Here is a 23873-nt window from a genome sequence, read left to right as displayed (position 1 = left end):
GAATGAGAACATAGGATTTAGAGTGTACTTCTTCACCTCTAATAAAGATTCTTGCAAAGACTGGTGATATTGGTCTTTGGTGGCAGGAAATTGAAGGCATTAATGGTCTCCATTTCTTTTGTGAGGTAGAAGGGAAAATTATCTCCTGGGAATGTGGAGAAAATATAATACACATTTCTTAAGTGTGCGAAAAAGCAGTGAATAAAATGAAAATTCATGGCACTAAGCATTGGATATTTGGAATTTTAAGCTGCAGATCTAAGTGGGAATTTCCTTTCCTTGCAGAAGGAAATTCAAGATGTCATCCCACTGCCACATACAGGATAAATGCTGTGAGACAATGCCAACCAAGGAGGCATGGAAAATTAAGGCATTGTAGAGCAAAGTCATTGCCTGACAAGAGCAGCAGTTAGAATTTTCACAATTTATTTCAAAGAAACATATTCTCCAAAAATTAATTCTTAGGGTTCAGTAATTAAGCCAAATCTCCTATATTGTTCTATAAATATAAAATCAATATATTAGTAGTTAAACATAGTCCATAATCACACATTAAAAGCATACTTTCAGATAAGAATTGAAGGATTTATCAGGACTCTATAAATGGGTACAGTGAAATTTTCAAGAGGTGATCAATCATTATAAAAAGAACTTTCAATTTTATGTGGATCCTTTACCATGCTTTTTAAGCTACAGCGCATTAAGCTACTAAAGTCCACATTCTAGAATGAAATGATGATTAATCTGAGAGTTTATGATCTCCTAGTTTACGAAAGATAACCATCCTAAAAATATTTTTATGTGTTAAATCTATTATCACTGACATTATTAGAGATAACAGATGATCAAAACGAAGTATTGTATTTAAAGCTTAATACATAGTGCCAACTATGACAATATAATATTTATATTTTCTTTAGTTATAATTTTACTTTAGTAAATATAGATTATTTTAAAATACAAAATATTTTATGTATAAATTTATTCCCCCAAATTATTTTCTCCATAAGTGCTATATAATTAATTCATATTTTTTTTTGATGAAGATTCAGACTTCCTTGTGAGGAGATATTGCTGTGCAATCATTGGCCAACAACTCTATAAACATAATCTAGGCACCTATTATCCTGTCTCTGTTTAAATGATTCATAGTGTTATTTTAAATAATACATTAAAAAATAAAACAAAGACACACATACCTTATCTGAGTAAAATAGTATTTTTAAATGGTATTTAAATTTACACAATTTTAAATAAAAGCTCAGATAGTACAAATTTTCATAATATATTTTAAAAAGAATATCTCTCAACATGCTCATTAGCTTTGTCCCTCATAATTTAAGCCTTTTTATATAGCAAGATATGACAATTTAAAATACTTATGACCCTCTAGAGATTTTGATTAAGAATATTATTATCCTTAGATTAGCTCTCTATTTATTAAAATATTCATATTAGAAATAATGATTACTTCATAGTGAGGAAACTTGGCTCACGTAAGGAAAAGTGAAAAAGCAGAGTATTTTTTGCAGTTTGAAATGTGCTTATTTGGAAGAAAATAATTTTTACCAGTAATTTCTGGCTGAAATAAATAGCAAGCATTTAATTTTAAAGCTTGACACAAATTATATCTGTATATAATTTATATGTAATATATAAAACATACATATATATATGTTTTACTATATATTAGCTTCTTATCTTGAAATAAGGATAACGCATATTTCGCATATAACCTTTGATTAGAAATTTTACCATGGTATTATTTCTGAATAGATGCCATCAAACTGATTCCATAAAATATGATATTTTGGTATATTTAAGATCCTAAAGATACTAATTTAAATAACTGGAGCAGAAGTAGTCTTCACAGTGCATGCCACAAATGTAAATTTTATTTTGCACTCACAAATGGCTAACGATCCCAATAAATGGGCATTTGAAAATACTGTTATTTCTTATTTTCATTAACAAAGCCTACATTTGAAGAATTCCAATTTTTTAAGTACTGATATCATTGTCCTCTGATAAAATTCATTTCATTATCTCCTTTAATAAATTTTTCAATTTTGTAACTTTTTAGGCACTTGGATATTAAAATGGTCTCTTTTTTTTCTATTTTTAAAACACAGCCCTGTTTATCTCAAAACACTAGTATTTATTTTATTAAAGGTTCTATTTATATGTCCTATCACCTACCCCTTTAAGTGAGTAGCAGTAACTTTTCTTGTTTGCATTGTGTTCTACACATGTACTTTATTTATCTCCTTCCCAAAGCCATTCCACATCTACACATGGCAACATTGTTCTACTTTTCACAAAAACTAATTCAAACTAATCACCTAGAGACATAGTGCAGTTTAGTTCTGCCTCCAACAGGCCCCACAGGCCTGAGCATCCCAAACATATACTCTTGTGTTGAGTACTATGTCTCATACTTTGCCTGACCTACTATGTGCTCCTGGTGAGCAGCCTGTATCTGCCTGTATCTGCAACTACAACTCTGGGGCCTAGAGAAATAGATGATATCTAACTTCTATACCTCTTCTGGGAGTTCCTGTCGTGGCTCAGTGGTTAACGAATCCGACTAGGAACCATGAGGTTGCAGGTTCGATCCCTGGCTTTGTGGGTTAAGGATCTGGCGTTGCCACAAGCTGTGATGTTGGTTGCAGACGCAGCTCAGATCCTGTGTTGCTGTGGCTCTGGAGTAGGCTGGTGACCAGAGTTTTGACTCAATTCCTAGCCTAGGAACCTCCATATGCCGTGGGAGCAGCGCTAGAAAAGGCAAAAAAGACAAAAATAAATAAATAAATAAAATAACTTCTATACCTCTTCAGATGCGGAACTTAGTAGTAAGGTATCTGCTCTTCCTGATTGGTCATGATGTCTATCCTATGCCCTTTTTAGCAGCACTAGAAGGAGTCAGAAAACCTAGTGACTAAGATGTTCACCAGAGCATTTTCTATCACAGTCGCTTCTTAACAGATACTCAGCAACTTTAGAGTAAAACAGGAAGAAAAATACATAATGTTGGGTATGGATGGAACTGGTTTTAGAAGTGAGCACAAAAGGCCCCACACCATTCTTGGTGTAACTGCTGTAATGTTTTATTTCAATTAAGTTAAAAAAGCAATGCTCTTATTTGTGAGGAAAACAACAGTTAATGGCAAAAAAAACAAGATTTAAGGAGACGCTGAGAGGAACATGCATAAGTGGAGACCGCACTTGCAGGTACCCCAGATTTTGTGGATCCCCAAAGGGTAAAAAGTACCAAGAGTACAAAATGTAAAGGGGAACTCCCACTCAAGTGCTGACCCTGCTCTTGCCTGAACCCTTCTTAAAGTTTTCACTGAGCACTTCACTTGCCTCACTGTATCTTCATGGTTTAATTTTCACTTTAGGCTTTCAAATATATGCAGTACATACTCTTTTTAATATTCTCAACCCTTAATTCTACTCTTTATATCTATTGCTTGTTATTTTAGTCCTTACTGTGGGTTTTATTTGCTATTTCTTTGCATGATTTGTAATTTTTTTAATTTTAATTGTTATTTCCTCAATAGTTTTTTTTTCTACTGTACAGCATGGTGACCCAGTTACATACTTGTATACATTCTATTTTCTCACATTATCATGCTCCATCATAAGTGACTAGACATAGTTCCCAGTGCTACACAGCAGGATCTAGGATTTATAATTTTTGTTTGAATGCCAAGTATTGTGGATTTCACTTTTATGGGTAATGGATATGTTTTTATTCCTATACATATTATTGAGATTTGTTCTGAGTCACAGTTGGGTTAGTGGAAACAATTTGATTTATCTAAATATTGCTTTAAGATTATTTAGGTGGTACTGTATTAGTGGTTGGACTACAGAAACAAATTTTAGTTAATACCACATTCAATGAAGAATTAGTGAATGTCTTCCAAATATGATTGAAAGACACGCAAGAATGCCTGTTGTCACTAATTTTTTTTTCTTTTTAGAGCTGCATATGCGGCATATGGAAGTTCCCGTGCTAGCATATGCCAGCATATGCCACATATGTACCATACGTATGTATGGCACATACGTGCCAGCATATGCCACAGCTACACCATACCTGAGCTATGACCTACAACACAGCTCATGACAACTCTGGATTCTTAACCCTCTGAGCAAGGCCAGGGATTGAACCCACATCCCCAGGGACACTATGTCTGGCTCATAACCTGCTGATCCACAGTGAGAACTCCCATGTTGGCACCACTTTTATTCAATATTGTGCCAGATGTCCTACATAATACAGTAAGAAAAATATTGTTAAAATAAATAAAAAGTGTAACATTGAAATATGAAGTAAAATTGTCTTTATTTGCCCTGAGATGATTGTTTACTTCAAAAAATCAAGAGAAGTCTAGAAAATAACTTAAGTACAGTAAATAAAACTAACAAGGTCATAAGATGCAAAAGTCATATACAAATACTAGCAATGAATCATTAGAAAATAAAATTTTAGAATTTAGATAACATTAAAGATACAATTGACATTTTAGGGTCATTAAAATCTTTCTGAGTATAACAATGAAGGTATGTTTAAGAGCAATTGCCTCTGTTCCTAGAGACTGTAACATATATTTGATGATAGTTTTATTAAATCTGTTCATCAGAACCACTAAATTTATTTCTTTTTGTTTTATCTATGTAGTCAAATAGATTTGAGTAGTATGCAAAAAAATATGTATTTATATCAATGTCAAGAAACAATACATACAACTAAACTTAGCCAAAAAGGCTAAGACTGCTTCCCTAAAAACTATATAATACTCCTTAGAGAAATAAAGAAGATTTTAACCAATGAGGATATGTTCCACGTATCTGGATTGGAACACCCAAATTTTTTAGATGTTAACTGCCCAAATTGATCTATACAAAATTCCAATCTAAATTCCTAGACACTGTAATTTTAGGCATTGAGAAAGTAATTATAAACTTACATGAGAAAGAAAAAGACTTGGAATAGTCATAAAATTTTTGAAAAATAATAGTAAAATGGTAAGTCTTACACTATCTAATTTCAGGATTATTGTAATGGTCAATCAATTTCTGACAAATGTGCCAAGATTATTAAATGGAGTGTTATGGCTTTGTTATGTAGATTCCTGAGGTGTTTAACATGAGATGTCATTCAACAAAAGACCACAAAATAACTGAAATAAAGTGTATTACTCACAGGTCCTGGAGTGTGTTCAAGGCAGGCATCCAGGGTCCCACAGGAAATAATCAAAGTAGGGTGTAGGCAGAGAGAATGGAGTAGGACCTGGGCCACATGCATTTGGTGAAGGGTCCACTGGTGAAGAGCTGTGGGCTTCCCAGGCAAGGGCCAAATTAGTCAATCCAAACCAAAAAAGATCAGGGTCTTAGTAAGCTTGGAGAGTCTCATCTAAGAGGCACACAAGGGGGTGGTCCTGGGAAGTGAGGGAGACTGCTTATCACTTGGAAAGTGTCCTATTAGTCATTTATGTTTACATTTAATTTACATCTACTTGTGCCTCTGTGGGCTGTTTGTTATCAAGGGCACTTGCTAATGAGAGAGGATACTCACACACAGTACTGTCTTGTCTCTGCTATATGGTTACTCTGTTACTCTGCATCTTCTATTTCTTCTCACATACATATGATCAAATCTTTAGTTTGCTTATGTTCATTCCCTCACCCAGCTTTTTTTTCTCTACTATAAATCTCTCTTTTTATAATTTTCTGGCATTTAATTTCCTAATGTTTGCATTTTGATCATTTTCATAAATATTTTAAAAAGAAAACACCAAAATCATAAACTTCAAAAATATATGACTTTATAAAAAAAAAAAAAACTTTTGCTCTGCAAAGGATAATGTTAATAACACCAGAAGTCAAGCCAAACACTGAGAGAATATATTTGCAGAAATAACTTAGAGTTGATGACCCAAATGTAAAGCTAAAAAATTTTGCGTTATTTCTCCTTTTAATGCATCTTGATATCAATTTGACTGAAATGTACATTTGAGGCAGTAACACTATTCTAAAGGCAAGAATTGCCTAAAATTCCATTCATATTAGTCAACAAAATGATCTTATATTCAGCTTCATAAAACCAGTTAGAAATCTAAACATAGGGTACCAATATAAAGAGTTGTTAATGAAAGGATATTTTCATTGATGGGGTATCTCTAGTTTATTAATATGCATTGAACTCCACCACGTATTTTACAAACGCAAAATCATTTCTCCCATTTATCGTGATAATTGACAAATCTGTATTTCCCAGAACTCAGCATAGCCGACTCACTTACAATGACTACCTTAAGAATATGGGCTTTGGATTTGAGTATTTAAAATACTCTCTAAGCAGCCCTGGATTTTTTGTTTTCAATTACAGTCCTGCCATGTGAGGTATAGTAAACTCTCTCTCTCTTCTGCTTTCTCTCTCTCTCTCTTTCTCTCTCTCTTACACACACACCCCCACACACACATGCACCACTGTCTATGCTGTAAAATTTTAAGCTGAATTACAGAAATTTAGCCCTGGCTGTGATAGGTACTGTGTCCAAAGATTCATATGGCATCTTCCCTGACTTCAACTAACATTCTAGGAAGGGAAATGACAAATATCAGTGTTGCTACAATTCTCTTTTAGTCTCTGTGTGCATAAATTTTTTTTTTCCTGGACCATCAAGACAAACTACAGTCAGTTCTCATTATTTGATGACTCTTTATTTGGAAATTTGCTTACTTGCTAAAGTTGATTTGTAACTCCCAAATCAACAGTTGCAGTACCTTCATGGTTATTTGTAGACATGTGCAAAACAACAAAAATATTGAGCAGCCCAGCATGCATGTTCCCAGCTGAAGGTGAATAAGGTGATGCTCTATCTTACTATTTCAGCTCTCATACCAAGGTGACCAGAGAAGGAAGATGGTAGGCAACATCTCTGTATAGCGCAAGAAGCTCTTGTTAGGATCAACGAGATGAATTATGAACCCCAACTTGGCTTTTGTCAGTGGTGCAGCCTCAAACAAATTACTGAATGCTTCTGAAACTAATTTTCTCTTTATAAATAAAGAAATTAATGTCTAAAAGAATGAGTTGTTTCCTAGGATTTATAGTCTATAATCTATATTATATATACAAAAATATGGTATTCAGCTCTATTTGTATCTATCTATTTCTCTAGCTAGCTCTCTCCATGGAGAGACAATTTCAATATTTACTAATTAGGTGTTTGTAGTGATTTTATAGAACATAACAGCTGTGAATAGTGAGACTCAACTCTACAAGTATTATTGGATTTTAAAATATATTGTCTCCAGGAGTTCTTATTGTGGCACAGTGGAAACAAATCCACTAGGAACCGTGGGGTTTCGGGTTCCATCCCTGGCCTCACTCAGTGGGTTAAAGATCCGGCGTTGCCATGAGCTGTGGTGTAGGTCGCAGATGCAGCTCGGATCTGGCATTGCTGTGGCCACGGAGTAGGCCGGCAACTATAACTCCAATTTAACCCTGGCCTGGGAACCTCCATATGCCGTGGAAGTGGCTCTTAAAAAAAAAAAGAAAAAAAGAAAGAAAAGAAAAGAAAAAAAAGAAAGAAAAGAAAATATAGTATCTCCAATGTAAATTTCTTTTAGAATATACAAAAAAGTAAAAAGTGCCTCCAAAAATATTTAGTACCTTCTAGTACTCTGTTAAAGATACTTGTATTAAAAGAGAATGACTTTATTTCTGAGACTTAAATTTCAAGCGTCAATCTGAGTCATAATATGAAAGAAAAAGAAACAAAACAAATAGAACTCTTCTATCTTACTTAAGACCTTATTTTTCAGCTTCTATTTCTAGATGTATTAGAGGTAGGAGTCAATCTCTGTTTATTGTCAAAGTTAATGGCTATTACTTGTTGACAGTTTTAACAGATTCACTTAAAAGAACAGGACTAGATTGCTCTGTGACAGTATCAGCAGGAGTTCTCACTCCCAGCTCAAGCAATCTATAAACCCAGCATGAGAGATCATGATAAAATCAGTTGTGAAACTCATACAATGGGTGAAATAGGTAGTAAGTCTGCATTTTTCATGAATTTTGAGGGGAGAAGTGGCACAGCAGTTAATCACAGCATGATAACTTCAAAATGACTTGCTGATGAGTTTCAAAAAAAGGCCCTAGTAAATCATTGAGGGGTAAGGAAAAACTATTTGTTAAGCATAATTTAGCATGTTTCTGCATAGCTCATTTATAAAGCATCATGCCAATGCATTGCCACTCTTAAGAAAAGTCTAGATTCTACTTATTTATTGCACCCTTTATTTAGTTGACAGGAAAAAAGTGTTCAATAATCTCAACTATATTGCGAGTTGGAAAAAAGCACATCCTCTTAAAATACATCCCTTTTCATTTTTCCCTAGAGAAAAACAAGTAACAGTTTTCCTTTTTTTTTAATAAAGAGTCTAAAATATGTCATGCATTTAAGTTAAAACAATAGTTGACCCTTATAATATTTGAATCTATGTTCCAACCCTGATTCCTCTTGCCTCCCACAAACTATCTATCTCCCAAATTCAATTCCAATGTTTTGTAGTTATACATTTGTCTCTAAGTATTCAATTCAATATTCTTAACATTAATCAGAAGTAACATTTGCAAGCTTAATAAACAATCAACAACTAAAAAAGATAGTCTGAGGTACACAATATTATTTTTCAATCACTTTTTCTAGAAAACAAAAATATATAACCCATTTGTTAAAAAAAGAAAGAAAAAATAAAGCAGCTTGGAAGATGTGACCATGCAGAAATTAGCTTAGATAATTTTGATATTGAAAGATTGTACTCAATCCTCTGTTGCTGGGAAAAATCTTCAATTTTTTTCCAAAATATAATTTTCAAAAATTTAAAACATTTGCAAGTCAAAAGGTTTATTTAACTTAATAATTAATAAGAGAAGTTAGGTAGTTCCAAGACCATTCGAGGAAGCAAAAAGTATGGCTAAAATTCTAAAAATGTATTAAAATAAGATGATTAAGTTCAGTAAGAGACAGGATAAAGCACTGAAGAACATTGCACAACTTTTGGGGTACTTTTTTTCCTGAACAAAATTCATTTTTATTGGTTCCAAATCTTTATATTAACATACAACTTCACTGAATCTGAGACCACAGCAAATTAAAACAATGTCTAATCAAACAATAATATATCTCCTAGAAACAATTGAATAATCATTTTGTGCTTGATAAACTATCCTTTGTTATAGGCTTCAAGTCCCCTTCAAGGAGATTAAACCCAAAAGCCTGGGCCATGTCTCATTGTAATACCCCTTTCCCCACTTTGAGAAGCCTGGGCTGCTCAGTCCCTTCTAGGGAAGGAATGTAGGCCATTCCTTACCCTGCCTCTAGGTAACCTGTTCCCCATGCAAATAAGGTCTGCAGTGTGAGGATACAAAAACAGTTGTAAAGTGAGGTGGGCCCTCTTTTATACCTGTTCCTAGGAAGTGTTTTTCTTCTCTCTCTCTCTCTCTCTCTCTTTCTGAAAATGTACTTTCACTTTAATAAATTTGTAAAACCCACTCCCTACTCCAGGGCAGCTTGCTCTCTCCCTCTCGCTCTGGCACAAATACAATTTGCAGTACCTTTCTGAGACTTGAGCTTGATTATGATCTCCGAGGCAACCTGTGGTGGGAGTGTTTTTAGCTCCAGGAGATGGATGGGGGCCTGACTCCCTCCATCCCTATGTGGCAAGACTTCTGGCTCTATCTTGGTGCAGCTGCAGCACTTCCAAGCCAGAACAGTCCCCCACCAGACCATCCACACCTCCAAATCCTTGCTGTGTGTGGGCAAGAATCAAGAGAAATAATGCAGGAGTTCCCGTCGTGGCGCAGTGGTTAACGAATCCGACTAGGAACCATGAGGTTGCGGGTTCGGTCCCTGCCCTTGCTCAGTGGGTTAACGATCCGGCGTTGCCGTGAGCTGTGGTGGAGGTTGCACACGCTGCGCGGATCCTATGTTGCTGTGGCTCTGGCGAAGGCCAGTGGCTACAGCTCCGATTAGACCCCTAGCCTGGGAACCTCCATATGCTGCAGAAGCGGCCCAAAGAAATAGCAAAAGGACAAAAAAAAAAAAAAAAAAAAGAGAAATAATGCAGAGGGACCTGGCAGCTACAGTATTGGTAGAAATGCAGCTATTCTCTGATCTTATTTAAAATGCTACACAATTTTATTAATAGTTATTACCTATTTCATACTAATTATAAAGTGTAGATGGTATATTGACTAATCCGTACATATAATTAAGAAATATTTTTTAGAATTTAAAATTTTATGCTTCCTTTTATTTTATTATATTTATTATATGTATTCTATTTACTAAATTCCTCAGTAAAAAGATGTAGAGCGAATGAATGGATTAAAAAAAAAAAAGGCCCATCTATATCCAACTATATGCTGCCGATAAAAGAGTCACTTTAGATATAGGAACACAGATAGGCTGAAAGTATAATAGGATTGAAATAGGTGTTGCATGTACATGGAAACCAAAAGAAAGGTGGAGTGATTATCCTCATACCAGACAAAATAGACTTCAAAACAAAGACTGTTAACAAGAGAAAAATAAGGACATTGCATAATGCATGAGATATCAATTGAGAAAGATACAGCACATGAAATATATATACGTGCAACATAGGGGCAACCTGATACATAGATCAAAAATTAACAAACATAAAGAGTGAAATAATAACACAATATTAGTAGGGGAATTTTCCACCCTACTTACATCAGTGGACAGATTATCCAGACATAAAATCAATAGGAAACATTGGCATTAAATGACAAATTAGAATAGATGGAATTATAGATAGATAGATAGATAGATAGATAGATAGATAGATAGATAGATGATAGATAGATAGACAGACAGATAGATAGATAGATAGATCACCCCCCCAAAGCAACAAAATATATAATCTTCTCAAGTGCATATGTGACATTTTCTAGGAGAGATTATGTCAGGCCACAAAATACATCTTAATAAATTCAAGGAGATTGAAATCATATCAAGCATTTTTCCAAACACAGTGGTATGAAAATAGAAGTTAATTCCATGAAGAAAAATCAATAATTCAAAAATATGTGGAGATTAGACAACATATTACTGAACAATCAACGCATCAAAAATGAAATCAAGTGAAATAAAAAATTATCTTGAGATAAATGACAATAAAAATATACCAACATTTGCAGAATTCAGGTAAAGGAATTCTAATAGGATATAGTAAAAATGCCTATCTCAAGAAGCAAGAAAAGTATGAAACAAACAATTTAACTTTCTACCTTAAGAAACTACAAAAAGAAGAACAAATGAAGCCTTAAGTTAGAGGGGATGAGATAAAAATTAAAGCAGAAATAATTGAAATAGAAACTAAAAGAAAATAGAGAAAATCAATGAAACTAAGAGCTGGTTCTTTGAAAAGATAAACTTGACAGGTTTTTGATTAAACACGCATACACACAAAAAGAGAAAATTCAAATGAATAAAACAATAAGTGAAAAAGATGTTACAACCGATACCACAGAAATACAAATGTTTGTAAGTGACTACTGTACTCCAACAAATTGAATATCCTAAAATAAATGGATAAGTTCCTAGAAACATACCACCTACCAAGACTGAATCAAGATAAAATAAAAAATCTGAACAGAGTCATTACTAGTAAGGATATTGAGCCAGTAATCAAACATCTCCCAACAAATAAATTTCCAAGGTTACATGGCTTCAATGATGAAGCTGACCAAACATTCAAAAGAGAATTAATATGAGTCCTTTTCAAGTTCTTACAAAAATTTTGATGAAGACAGAATACTTCCAAACAAATTTTAGGGGGCCAGTATTATCCTCTTATCAAAACCAGACAAGAATGTCACAAGAAAAGAAAATTTATAGGCCAACATTTTTGATGAACAAAGATGCAAACATTCTCAACAAAATACTAGCACAGTAAAGTCAAGAATACATTAAAACATCTCACATCACGATTTACTGGGATTTATTTCAGGGATGCAAAGATGGTTCAACATTTGTATACCAGCCAATGTGACATATCACATTAACAATATGAAGAATAACATGATCATTTCAATAGCTGCAGAAAGAGCATTTGACAATATTTAACATTAATTTATGCTAAAAAAATTTTAAAACTCTCAATGAAATGGGTACAGAGAGACCATAGTAAAGACTTCAATGTAATAAAGATCCTATATAGAAGTTCTTGCTTTAGTGCAGCAGGTTGAAGATCTGATGTTGCCTCTAGCAGCACAGGTTTGATCCCTTGCCCAGGGAAATGGGTTAAGGATCTGGCATTGCCATTGCTTTGGCATAGGCTGAAGCTGTCTGTGGCTCAGATTATTCCTGGCTTGGGAACTTCTGTATGCTGCTGAGGTGGAAAAAAATGTTCTGTTTGATAAGCCCTCAGCTAACATCACACACAATGGTGAAAAGTTGAAAGCCTTCTTTATGAGAACAGGAGCAAGATTCTTGCCACTTCCACTTAACATAGTATTGGAAGACCTAGCCAGAGCAATTAGGCAAGAAAAAGAAGTAAATGACATCCACATTAGGAAAGGAGAAGACAAGCTGTCTTTATTTGTGCATGACATTATGTTATATATAGAAAATACCTAAAGACTCCATAAAAATCTGTTAGACTAATAAATGCATTCAGTAAAATTTCAGAATATTACTATATTATCTAGCAATTCCACTTTTGAGTATTTATTCAAGAAAATGAAAATATTAACTCAAAGAGATGTATACATCTCAATTTTCAGAGCAGCTTTATGTACAAAAGCCAAGATATGAAAACAAATTGTGTCCATCAATGGATGAATACATAAAGAAATTATGATATATATATAAATGATGTATAATATATATTTGCTTTTTTTTCTTTTTAACTTCATATATTATTAGCCACAAAAAAGTAAACCTTACTATTTGCAAAATATGGATGAACCTTGAGGGCAATAAGCCAGATAGAAAAAGGCAAACACTATATGATCTCTCTTATATGTGGAATTTAAAAAAAAAAAAATCAAGCTTATAGATACAGAAAACAGATTGGTGGTTGCCAGAGTAGTGTTGGGTGGTGTGTTGGAGAAATAGATAAAAGGACAAAAGAAAAAAAGAAAGAAAATACAAACTACATGTACAAACTTATATAAACTTATATACATAATATTATTATATAAATTCATTTCTTTTGGTCTACCATTTTTGAAAATATATGGTAAATCATTTTTTTAATCTATAATTCTATTGTAAACTAAACTTGTAAATAAATTGCAGCCACCTCTAATTTTGTACTTGCTGTTCCATTCTAAAACTTACTCTTTGGATATGATCTTTTAATGTACTAAATCATAAAAAAAAAAAACTTGGAAAAGAAAACCCTGGAATCATTACATGTAATTCTTTTACTCTGCAGTTAATAAATTTAGATCCCAACATCTGAAGTAGTTTCTTAAAATCATAGAGCTAAGGTATGATGACAACTAAAATCTAGACTTAATGTAAAGAATATTCTTTTTATTTTGCCAATTTTAATCAGACTTACAACTTTATGTGTTTTTTTAATTAATTAAATAAATTTCCAGGAGTTCCCGTCATGGTTCAGTGGTTAACAAAGGTTGCAGGTTCAATCCCTGGCCTTGCTCAGTGGGTTAAGGATCTGTCATTGCTGTGAGCTGTGGTGTAGGTTGCAGACACAACTCAGATCCCGCATTGCTGTGGCTCTGGCACAGGCTGGCAGCTACAACTCAGATTCTACCCCTAGCCTGGGAACCTCCATATGCCCTGGGTGCAGCCCTGAAAACACAAATAAATAAATAAATAAAATAAATTTCCATATTGCTATTTCCAATATGTACGCTATTTCCATCAATTTCAAAATAGTATTTTCTTTAGAGAAAGTAACTTCATAATTAACCTTATGCTACAGTCTTAAATTTATTACATATTTCAAAAAGAAATGGACTTTTCTGAATTATTACTTAAACAGTATTTTTTCTATAAGAAATGTGTGAAAATTTAGACAAATATTTTAATCTTAAGTTTAATAAACAATTGAAATATAATTCATAATTTTCAAATATTTGTCTTCTATTATACTCCCTAATTTACCTATGTGCTTAGGGAATGAATTAATAAATACTTATTGGATATTCTATCTTCTGAAATATAGTGTACTTTTCAAAAGAGATAACTACAATGTTAGTTTTATTTAGTTGAGCCCAGTGGTAAAATTAGTAATGAACTATTGATATCTTTTTCACCAAATCTTGAATAATATTTTGTGATGAAAAGAGTATTGACTATACCAGGAAGTTGGAGACATAAATTCAAGTCCCTCTCATTAGCTGGGCTTGTTATAGAAATGTTTGAACAAGTTATTCAAATTCTCCAGACTACAATTTCTTTGTCAGTAAAATGAAAAGAGGTGGATTAAAGGATATATAAGTCTTTCCAGAGCTAACATTGTAAGAATTCCATAAGTGTTGCTAAAATAGTGGTATCCATGGTTCATTTGCTTAGAATTCATTCAGGCAAAAAAAGCAGTATCATTTTATTAAACTTGATGAAGCATCAATGATCAGCATCAGCTTCAAACCACCCACAGATATTGTAATTGCCTTGGCAATCTTAGCCAATTAATGTAACATTTTTACAAAATTAAGTATTTAAACTGTACTTCATGCCGAGGACTGTTAAAATCACAACACATTTTATTTTTAACAGTTACTAAAGGAAATTTTATAACTGAATATAGAAATAAGAGTAACATAATTAACATAGTATTTATTCCATCTCATTTCAGTTAGGAAAATTATGTGTAATTCATGTATGCTAAAGGCAATCTATCCTTGAAACAAAATAAGCTCCATCTTCAATTCATATATACTGAGAAACTGAGGGCCTATCTCCAGATAGTCTTGATATGGGAATGTGAGTGAATATAGGGTACTTAGTTCAAGATTTCTACAGCCTCTGAATTTGAGATGTAGCTAATATTTCAGCTTTTTCAGTTATTCCATCCTTTCCATTCTACCATTACATTTATTGTTTTAGACAACAGTATGGCATATAGTACATTATGTTATAAGTGACAATTAAAATATACTATCTCTTCCTCTTTGAAGTCTTTGGCTATGATCTCAGGGGGTCATTTTTACTCTGCCATAGGATTTATTGTCCACCTGTCATGTTCCTATTTGACATTTTCTCATTTCTTACTAGCTCACTTTCACATCTCCTGTTTATTTCTGATGTTCACTGCAAACTTTTTGCAAACAACAAATGTGAATGAAATTATCTATTGATTAAAGATAGCTCCTTCCAGTGGAAATATCACTACCAGAGTGTAAACTAATAATTTTTTGGCTCCGTAAACATGCATGTTTTAGATGGGATATAATTATCCTTTATATATTTTCTGAAAGTATTTACATGGCTCAAAAAAGCATAAAAAGAAAAAAGTTACAATGAGAAAATTAGGTGAGAAAACTAGGATGATACGAAGCCCTAGTGGAAAAATATTCTACTTTGCATGGTTATTATAATAAATTTGGGAAATTACTTTCTGATGAAAAAGATATCATACATGTTACATAAGACTGTTTACTAATGCTAGTAAGTAAATGATGTTTATGGTATGAATCAGCACTCTTAAGATTACAAAAGCATGTATTTTAGTAGATTTAAAACAGAATTAGAGCAGAGGTCTTTATTTTTGCATCTCTAATATCCATAAGCATTTTGAAAAACCTCATGACATTTTAAGATGTCATCAAAGATTTATTAGTTTAAATATTTGAAAGGTACATAATTTATAAATATTATAAATATTGACACTTCAAAATAAAATTATTAAAATTATTTTTGAAAATATTAAAAACTTACTTGCCATCTAATACTTGCCATAATCCATTTAGAAAATCAAAATAAGATGTAAATATAATACAGCTAGGAGGTAACATCTGGATCAACAAGCTCATGAGAGACAATGAGAATATGAATTACATCACAAGTGTAATAGAAAAATGGGAATGCACTAGAGATACTTTAGAAATAAATTGATAGAATGATCTGTGAGAAATAATAACATGGTGAATCAAGAAATCTTTGGTTAATTGGGACATTAAATGTTTACTGATGAATGGGAGTAGTTTGCCTACACAAAATTTGGATTATAGGCTGTACAATGTTAATAGCATAGTTTTCAGGATAATGTTGAATGGACCATTGCAGATTATCTCTCCTTATGGATGACAATTTAAGCTGCCTGCCAGCCCCAACTTGCCTGTAGGAAAACCCATGCTGGATGAAGCCAAAATGTGCTCAGTGTATATAGCAGGAAATAGCATTGGTGCTGTAGGTCATTCTCAAATGTGTTTGGTTGATACTGTCTGCAAAAGTGAATCAAACAGCAAAGACAACATCTAATTTCAGAATATTTATGAATTATCTAAAGTAACAACCAACAAAGTAAGAGAGAGCAGTAATGAAAAAAGAAATGTAGCTCTAAAATTTGAAAACCTTTAAAAATCTTCCATTTTATCCAACTCTGTCTTACTATAAATGAGGGAACTAGGATATAGTGAAGTTGTAACTTTTCTAGTGTTATGAAGCAAAACACCTTGTAACAAGGTGTTATAAACAAAACACCTAGATTTGACATCTTCAGAATTATCTATCTGTTCTTTAAATACTGGCCTGCCTGATGCATTTGCAAGCTGAATGATGGGGCAGTGCCTTTTGTGGTCCAATGGAAAGGTCATCCCTTTGTCCCATTCTTCTTTGTGCTAAATCTGAAGTTATGTTTATTCTCATTATAACACAGTTTGGAACATCACCATTTCTCATACAGACAACTATTCTATCTATATGTTTTTAATGGCAAAGCTCTCTTTGAATTGATTCCAAAGAGGTATTTGTATATCAAAGCCAGGTACATGATAGTTATTGTTACCACATATTGTTGTTACAGCAAAATGTATTGCTTGATTTTGCGTTCATTATCCAAATCATTAAAATTCCCTAAAAAAGTGTATGTAGTATTAGACACAATTATAAAGCGCTCTAAAGACTTACATTCATTGTTATACAGAATCCATTTAAATATGTAATAAGAAAGGATAAGATCAAAATAGCAATAGCCAAATTGATTTGTGTCAAAATAAGTTAAGAAATACCAGATAAAACTAGAGAGATATTGAAAGGAAAAGTGTTTTAGGTTGTACTAGTGAAGCAAAAATGGCAACTTCTTTAAAACTCTTTTTTGTGGAAATTAAACAGTTATAATATTAAAGAAAAATGTACAGAAGAGATATTGAACAAAAGCTAGAACAGCATTGTCCAACAGAAATATTTCTTTGATATTAATAATTTCATGTATATAATTTTATAATTCTAGGAGCCATAATTTTAAAAAAGCAAAAATAGGTAAATTTAACAATATATTTGCTGTAATCAAACATACCAAAAATGTTTTCATCCCATTATTAATGTGATATTTCCCATTTTTTCTTTACTGTTATTGTCTTCAGAATCCGGTGTGTCTCTTCACCACTGCATCTTACAGCTCAGATTTACAAATTAACTTGATTCACAAATTTAACAAACTATGGAGAAATTATTGATTTAATGAAAGTGGGCAAGACAACACTATAATATTAATGTGTTAAGACTGACTGGAAAATATTTGAAACTGCTTCTGTGGATAATCACAAGTTCCAGGTTTAATTAGTTTAAATTACAATGTAGGTACTTTTGATAAAAGTATCAAAGACGGTTTTAACCCAAATTAAATGTATATATATTATTTTTAATGAATTATTTATGATATTGGGAAATACATTGATAATTAATATAAATTAATATGTTAGGAAAGAGTTTTACAAAATATAGAGCCAGATAAAACATTTAAGCTATATTAAGCATGACTAGACAAGAGAAGAAATAAAACCTTAGGTGGTAAATTTATTTCTGAATACACCTTCAGGAGTGTTATTTGGTAATTTATAAATCTATTAAAGTGGGATTGCTAGTGATGGTGTGTGAAATAAATTCAGTTTATTCCATAAAGTAGAATGAATTAGTTTATTTCATGGTCATTTTAGGTGTACCATAAAGATAATGAAAACATAAATTTTACTATTCAGTCAGAAATCACTTTTATTACTTTTGATTGATAGTAACTATAACCATCAAATTCTATTGTCTGATAACTATCTTGGGCTAGTGCTCTGAAATTTTCTTTATACCAGTCTTTGGAATATAATTAAACTAGTTGCAACTTGAATGTCATCTTTTATTTTTTTGAAAAGTTATAAAGCATATTCAATATTTTGAGGGCCAAGCAGAAATTGAAAACAACATATTAATGCAAAAGTGTGCAAATTAGAGAGTTTTAATATGAAATATCTGCTGAGATCAAGACTGACACCAGGGAAAACTGGAATATATCTGAGTTTGACTACGGATCACTCCTTGAGTTGACTTTAATGTCTTATATTTCTTCCTGGCTACGTATTACATTCTGTATTTAACCTTTATACCATTTTATAAATCAGGAAACAGACAGCTATCACTCACTTGTCCATCTCTCAGATGGGACATTGCCATTTTATCTAGGGACTTCATTCATTTGTCCAACAAATAATTGAACATCAGCAGTAGGTCAGGTCCTGAGTTAAGTGCCAGAGAGAAAACGGTGAATAGGACAGAGGACAAAGAGCTCATGGTAATTACAAAGGGAGAGAGTTGAATAAGTAGGCAAATATGGCATCTTGTGACAAAGCTACAGACATGGTAACGGAGGGGGCAAAAATGAGAAAAGCATTTCCCCAAACAAGCGAGTTGAGGAAGGATCCATCCTAAAGGAAATGAGAGCTTCTTGGCTGATTGTAAGTAGGCCAAGGTGACACTATTTGGGTGACAAAGATATTTACTGAATACCCTGTGGATATCAAATAACTGCAATGCTTTTAGAGGGAAGAGAATTATAACTTTCCATCCACATATGTTTTTCAAACGTTGTATAGAGCTTGATTAGCTTATATAGATATTGAATAACAATTTACTTTGCACAAACTAAACATAAATATCATTTTAACATTGGGAGATTATTAGTTTCTTAAAAACAGAGAAGAGGTCCTATCATAGCTCGGCAGAAACAATCTGACTAGTAGCCATGAGAATGCAGATTCGATCCCTGGCCTCGCTCTGTAGGTTAAGGATCCAGCATTATCATGAGCTGTGCCATAGGCCAGCAGCTACAGTGCCCTTTCAACCTCTAGCCCGGGAACCTCCATATGCCATGAGTGCAGCCCTAAAATGACAAAAAAAGGGAAAAAACGGGGAATTCCACCTGTGCTAATCCATTGAGAGAAATCAACTATGCGTTACTCAGTATAACTTCCTCATAAATGTTCATTGTATTACATAGTATTGTAGAGAGTTTTTTTTTTTTTTTCTTGTCATTTGTTTTTAAAAATAAGGTTTATAAGATGCAAATCTAATTAATGCAGGAAATAGGTAAATTTTTGTATAAAGTGGACAAGAGCAAAAATCTCAATAATAAACTGTTTTTTTTTCCTTTAGTATGATTTCACTAAACAGTTTAATATCATTCCAGAGTTACAAATCACTGGTTTCCCTCACCTGTTTAATTTTTTTAATTTTTTTATTTTTTTGTCTTTTTAGGGCTGCACCCACGGCATATGGAAGTTCCCTGGCTAGGGGTCCAATCGGAGCCGTAGCTGCTGGCCTATACCACAGCAACAGCAACTCCAGATCTGTGCTGCATCTGTGACCTACAGCACAGCTCACGCAACACTGGATCCTTAACTGGCTGAGTGAGGCCAAGGCTGGAACCAGGGTCCTCATGGATCCTAGTCAGATTCATTTCCACTGGGAACTCCTCTCACCTCATTTTAGACACAAGTACTGACAATGGCCTAGTCTGGATCCTTGTTTTAGATAGCCTCTTATTGATCACTTTGCTTTCATGAGTCTATACAGTTTTAAAATGTTTCTTTATAGAACAAAAGGTTATGATCTATATTATATTCCAGAGTAATGTGTTGCCCTGATCTTTTATTGCCTATAGTGACCTTCCTAAACTGAATATTGAATCTTTCACACTGCCATATAGTATTTCAGATAAATTTATTTAGTAGAAAAATATATATCAGGTCATCATTTCAGGAAGATTTGAGTATGGATGTGATTTTATACTGTTTTCCTGTTAAACTTTATTAGAGCTGTGGACATATAGCAACTCAAAAACAATGAGTTTATCTGTTATATGAGTTTAGATGAGATTCTAATTCCAGTATTACATTCCCCAAACAAAGGTCCTGGTTTGAGTCGTTCTTTGTCTAAAACACGCCCCCCAAAAAGTGAAATATTTTTTATCAATGCAACTTCCTCAATAATTGCCTTTGTTTTGTTAAATATGCACTTTACGATTGAGTGGCCTTTGCTTCTGATCAGTATTCTGGGGCTCAGAACTCTTGACTCTCCTGAATTTCACGACCGTAAATATTTAACAATTTTGGTTACTGCTTTTATTTTAGATATTAGGGAAAACACACATAAAAATCCTCCATTATATTAGTATCACCACAGTTTAAGAATGAATTTAATTAAAATTATTTTGAACCTGTTGAGGGAAAGATGTTAAGTTCCAATCTATATGACACTTAACCATCTCCTTGATTCTATCCATCTGTTCTTGGCTATTAAATTAAGTTGCCAAATAAGATGCATTTCCATATAATTAATGAATTTTAAAATTTCAGAATATTTCTTCAGCATCATCTCTGTATGGCTTCTGGATATATGAGCAAGTCTGTCAGCCTTTAAATGTTATCTACTGCATTGATACTTCATGTAGAGTTTGAAAAGAAAATTGCAATGCAAATAATTTAAAATAATCTGACTCATCAAGACAGTCTCCTTTTCATGTTAAGTCTAACTATTAGATAATTTTTTAAATAATCTATCAAAAGGTTTTAAGGACAAGGGAAGAGCATTAAATGCTTAATTTATACATAATGGAGCCCTCCTTCTAGTAAGGATGGACCCCTTTTGCTTAGGGACAACGAAAATGTTCCCCAACACATTAAAACAATCTTTTTGAAGAAAGTGGAAGGTGATGAAGCCCCAGAAATAAGAAGATGGAGACAAGTCTGGAATTCATTTCCACCCTTGTCTAATGTGGCTTCCAGTCAGGAAAATGTGGTGAAATCACAGCTGTACTTTTCATCCTCTTAGGGGATAAAAGGTCCAGCTACATAATCTAGGGCTTAGGGCAAAATGAGAACATTTGGCCCCTGCTGAGATGAGGGAATCAGTCTTCCCTACCTTGAGGCCCTCTTCCCTACCTTGAGATCCCCAGAGCTTTCAAATCCTAGCTATGTGTGTTCCCTACCTGGATGGGGTGTGCCAGAAACCCTGCCTCCTTACTTCCAAGTGCACTGTGGCACTGCCAGCCCAGGGCGGGATAGTCATTCCCTTGTCCCTCTGTGAGACTCCTAGGGCCATGACTGAGCCCAGCTTGCCAGCACCTATGACATCCCCTTTGAATGACTGAATGTGGACCTTCTCTGACTAAGGCCACCCTGTCACTGCCCCCAAGGCCAGGGAAGCAGCCAGTGAAGAACAGAGACAGGAAGGAAGAGGATGAAGAGTCAGTGCTGGCAGAGGCAGTGGTCCAGGAGATGCTCCTTGGAGAAGAGATAGGATGAGATGAAATACATGTTTCTTGTTGTCTCAACAGAATTCACAAAACATAATTCAAAAATAACATTTTTAAGAAGGTCACAACTATGATTACAGAATGTTAAGTTTCAAGCTCTTCTGTGCGTGGAGACCTGAGTGAGAGACTGCACTGGTCACGGCTCATGAAGACTGCCAGGGAATAAGCTAGATTGATAGAGTGTCCAGGGGAAATACTCAGCCTTGCCTTTATAGCATAAATGCAGAACACAAACTACAGCAAATGACTGTGCTGTAGTGGGTTTGTAAGAACCTTTATTTACCAAAATTGATAGGCCCAGATTTGGTCTCTGGCTGCTATTTGCCAAACCATGCTATAGGGCATGGCAAAGTAAAGCAAAAACAAATTTAATTTTTTTTTTTTGTAACGGAAACTCTCCGTATCTCGAACACTCTAATGAACATTTTGTGATATGGATTAACTTTTCTGAACTAAGTTTAGTTAACGCCCTCTCTCGTATATAATCATTAGGTCCAGGCTGCTATTGTAAGGTATATGGGTCCAGGAATATCTACTACGGAACATTGAGTATTTCCTTCCTTGGGCATAAAACTGTATTTGTCTTTGAGCAGAGTTTAGAGAACTGAATGTGTAGTTGTTTCCTAAAGATGATTCTGAGGTAGAGCTGCACAAAGTTGCTTTAATATTCAGGAAATCCTGTGATATAGAGCAATTACCATAAGTTAAAGTGAGATTCATGAGGAAAAGCAAAGATTTGAATAATCAGGTCCAAACTGTCAGGAGCAGAATCATGGACAAGAGGTGGATGCCAGAGACTGGAATCAGACAGGTATTGCATTTGGGGGAATGAATTCCTTTGAGAACAAAGGAACAAATTGCACAGTTGTGGTGGAGACTGCCCTAACAGCATAGCAACCTAAAAATAAAAATTTGGAGTTCCTACTGCAGTACAGCTGGTTAAGGATCCTGTGTTGCCACAGCTGTGTCTTAGGGTTGTTGAGGGCTGAAAGAGAGTCATTTTTTAACTGCTCGATTCTTCATTCTTATTTCTTTTTCTCTAGGAAAAGATTCAGCATGCTAATTAGGTTCTTTCAAAGTTAGAGGGAGACAGAAGAGGACAAACAGGAAAGGGGCAAGAGAGCTGCTTTCATCATGACATCTATAAACTTCTCAAAGGCAAGCAAAGGGCTTTTCTTTATAGGAGGAGTAACAAGGCTAGAAGGACTGCATGTGGGCAAATAGAATGAGAGAGTGGCACAATAGGACCTTTGATGATTGTAAGGGGATGTTTTGACTGAATCTAATCTGACCAATTTTATCAAATATACCCAAATATCAGACTAATATATACACATATGTATACAGGTTAGCTTAGCATACGTTTTAAACAAAAACATTAATTTTATACCACAAACATACAATTTATGAATATTCTGTCTTTTCATTTAAGGTTATTTACTTACAATTATTTGACATCTATGGGTTAAAATATTTTAATTGACCTTTAATATTTTAAAAAATTATTCACTTTTGAGAGAATTGTTGTGATTTCATCCATTCAAACAATATTCTATAAAATGATTTTTTTTAAAAAAATAAACATGCAAAATATTTTAGTTAATATCTAAATGTTAATTTGAAATATGGACTAGGTTACTCAGTTCCTATTAACATTCAGGCAGACAGCCCAATTAAACAATCCCCTATTTTAATACTTACAGGCAAATTTTTCCTCCCTACCATCTTATACTTTAATGCATGTCAGAGTATTGAGAAGTCCTTTTCCCAATTTATTTTTTTTCAATAAAATGTATCTTTTCATATAATTTCTCCAGTAAAATTAGATTTGATGTCCAAGCAACCTCCTTAAATACTTAAAGAAATAAAACAATTATTTTCCCCATATGTATTATGTAGAAAATTTGCCCATGATTATCAGGTTTTATAAGTTATACTATAAAATGTTTTGATAAAATTTTAATTAGAATAATAAGTTCTGCAAAAATGATGTTTTGTTAAGATAATCACGTTAGCTACTTTTTGCCTCAATGGGGCACCAAGACAGAAAT

At 33.5% G+C, this 23873-nt stretch overlaps 1 protein-coding gene across 1 annotated transcript in view; it reads left to right on the top strand.

Moving 5' to 3' along the window:
* EYS (EGF-like photoreceptor maintenance factor) overlaps positions 1–23873 on the top strand; it is a 1392725-nt gene that overhangs the window by 1123 nt on the left and 1367729 nt on the right. Inside the window, exon 2 of the mRNA XM_084958241.1 lies at positions 22866–22980. The gene's annotated coding sequence lies outside the window, so the exon portion shown is untranslated. The remainder of the gene's footprint in view (positions 1–22865; positions 22981–23873) is intronic.

Source organism: Sus scrofa, chromosome 1 (genome assembly GCF_054392235.1).
Source record: "Sus scrofa isolate SSC_HxYL_T2T_F1_AM1 chromosome 1, Sscrofa_HxYL_maternal_Yorkshire_Landrace_v2.0, whole genome shotgun sequence".
Classification (NCBI taxonomy): domain Eukaryota; kingdom Metazoa; phylum Chordata; class Mammalia; order Artiodactyla; family Suidae; genus Sus; species Sus scrofa.
This window is presented reverse-complemented; position numbering and strand designations above follow the sequence as displayed.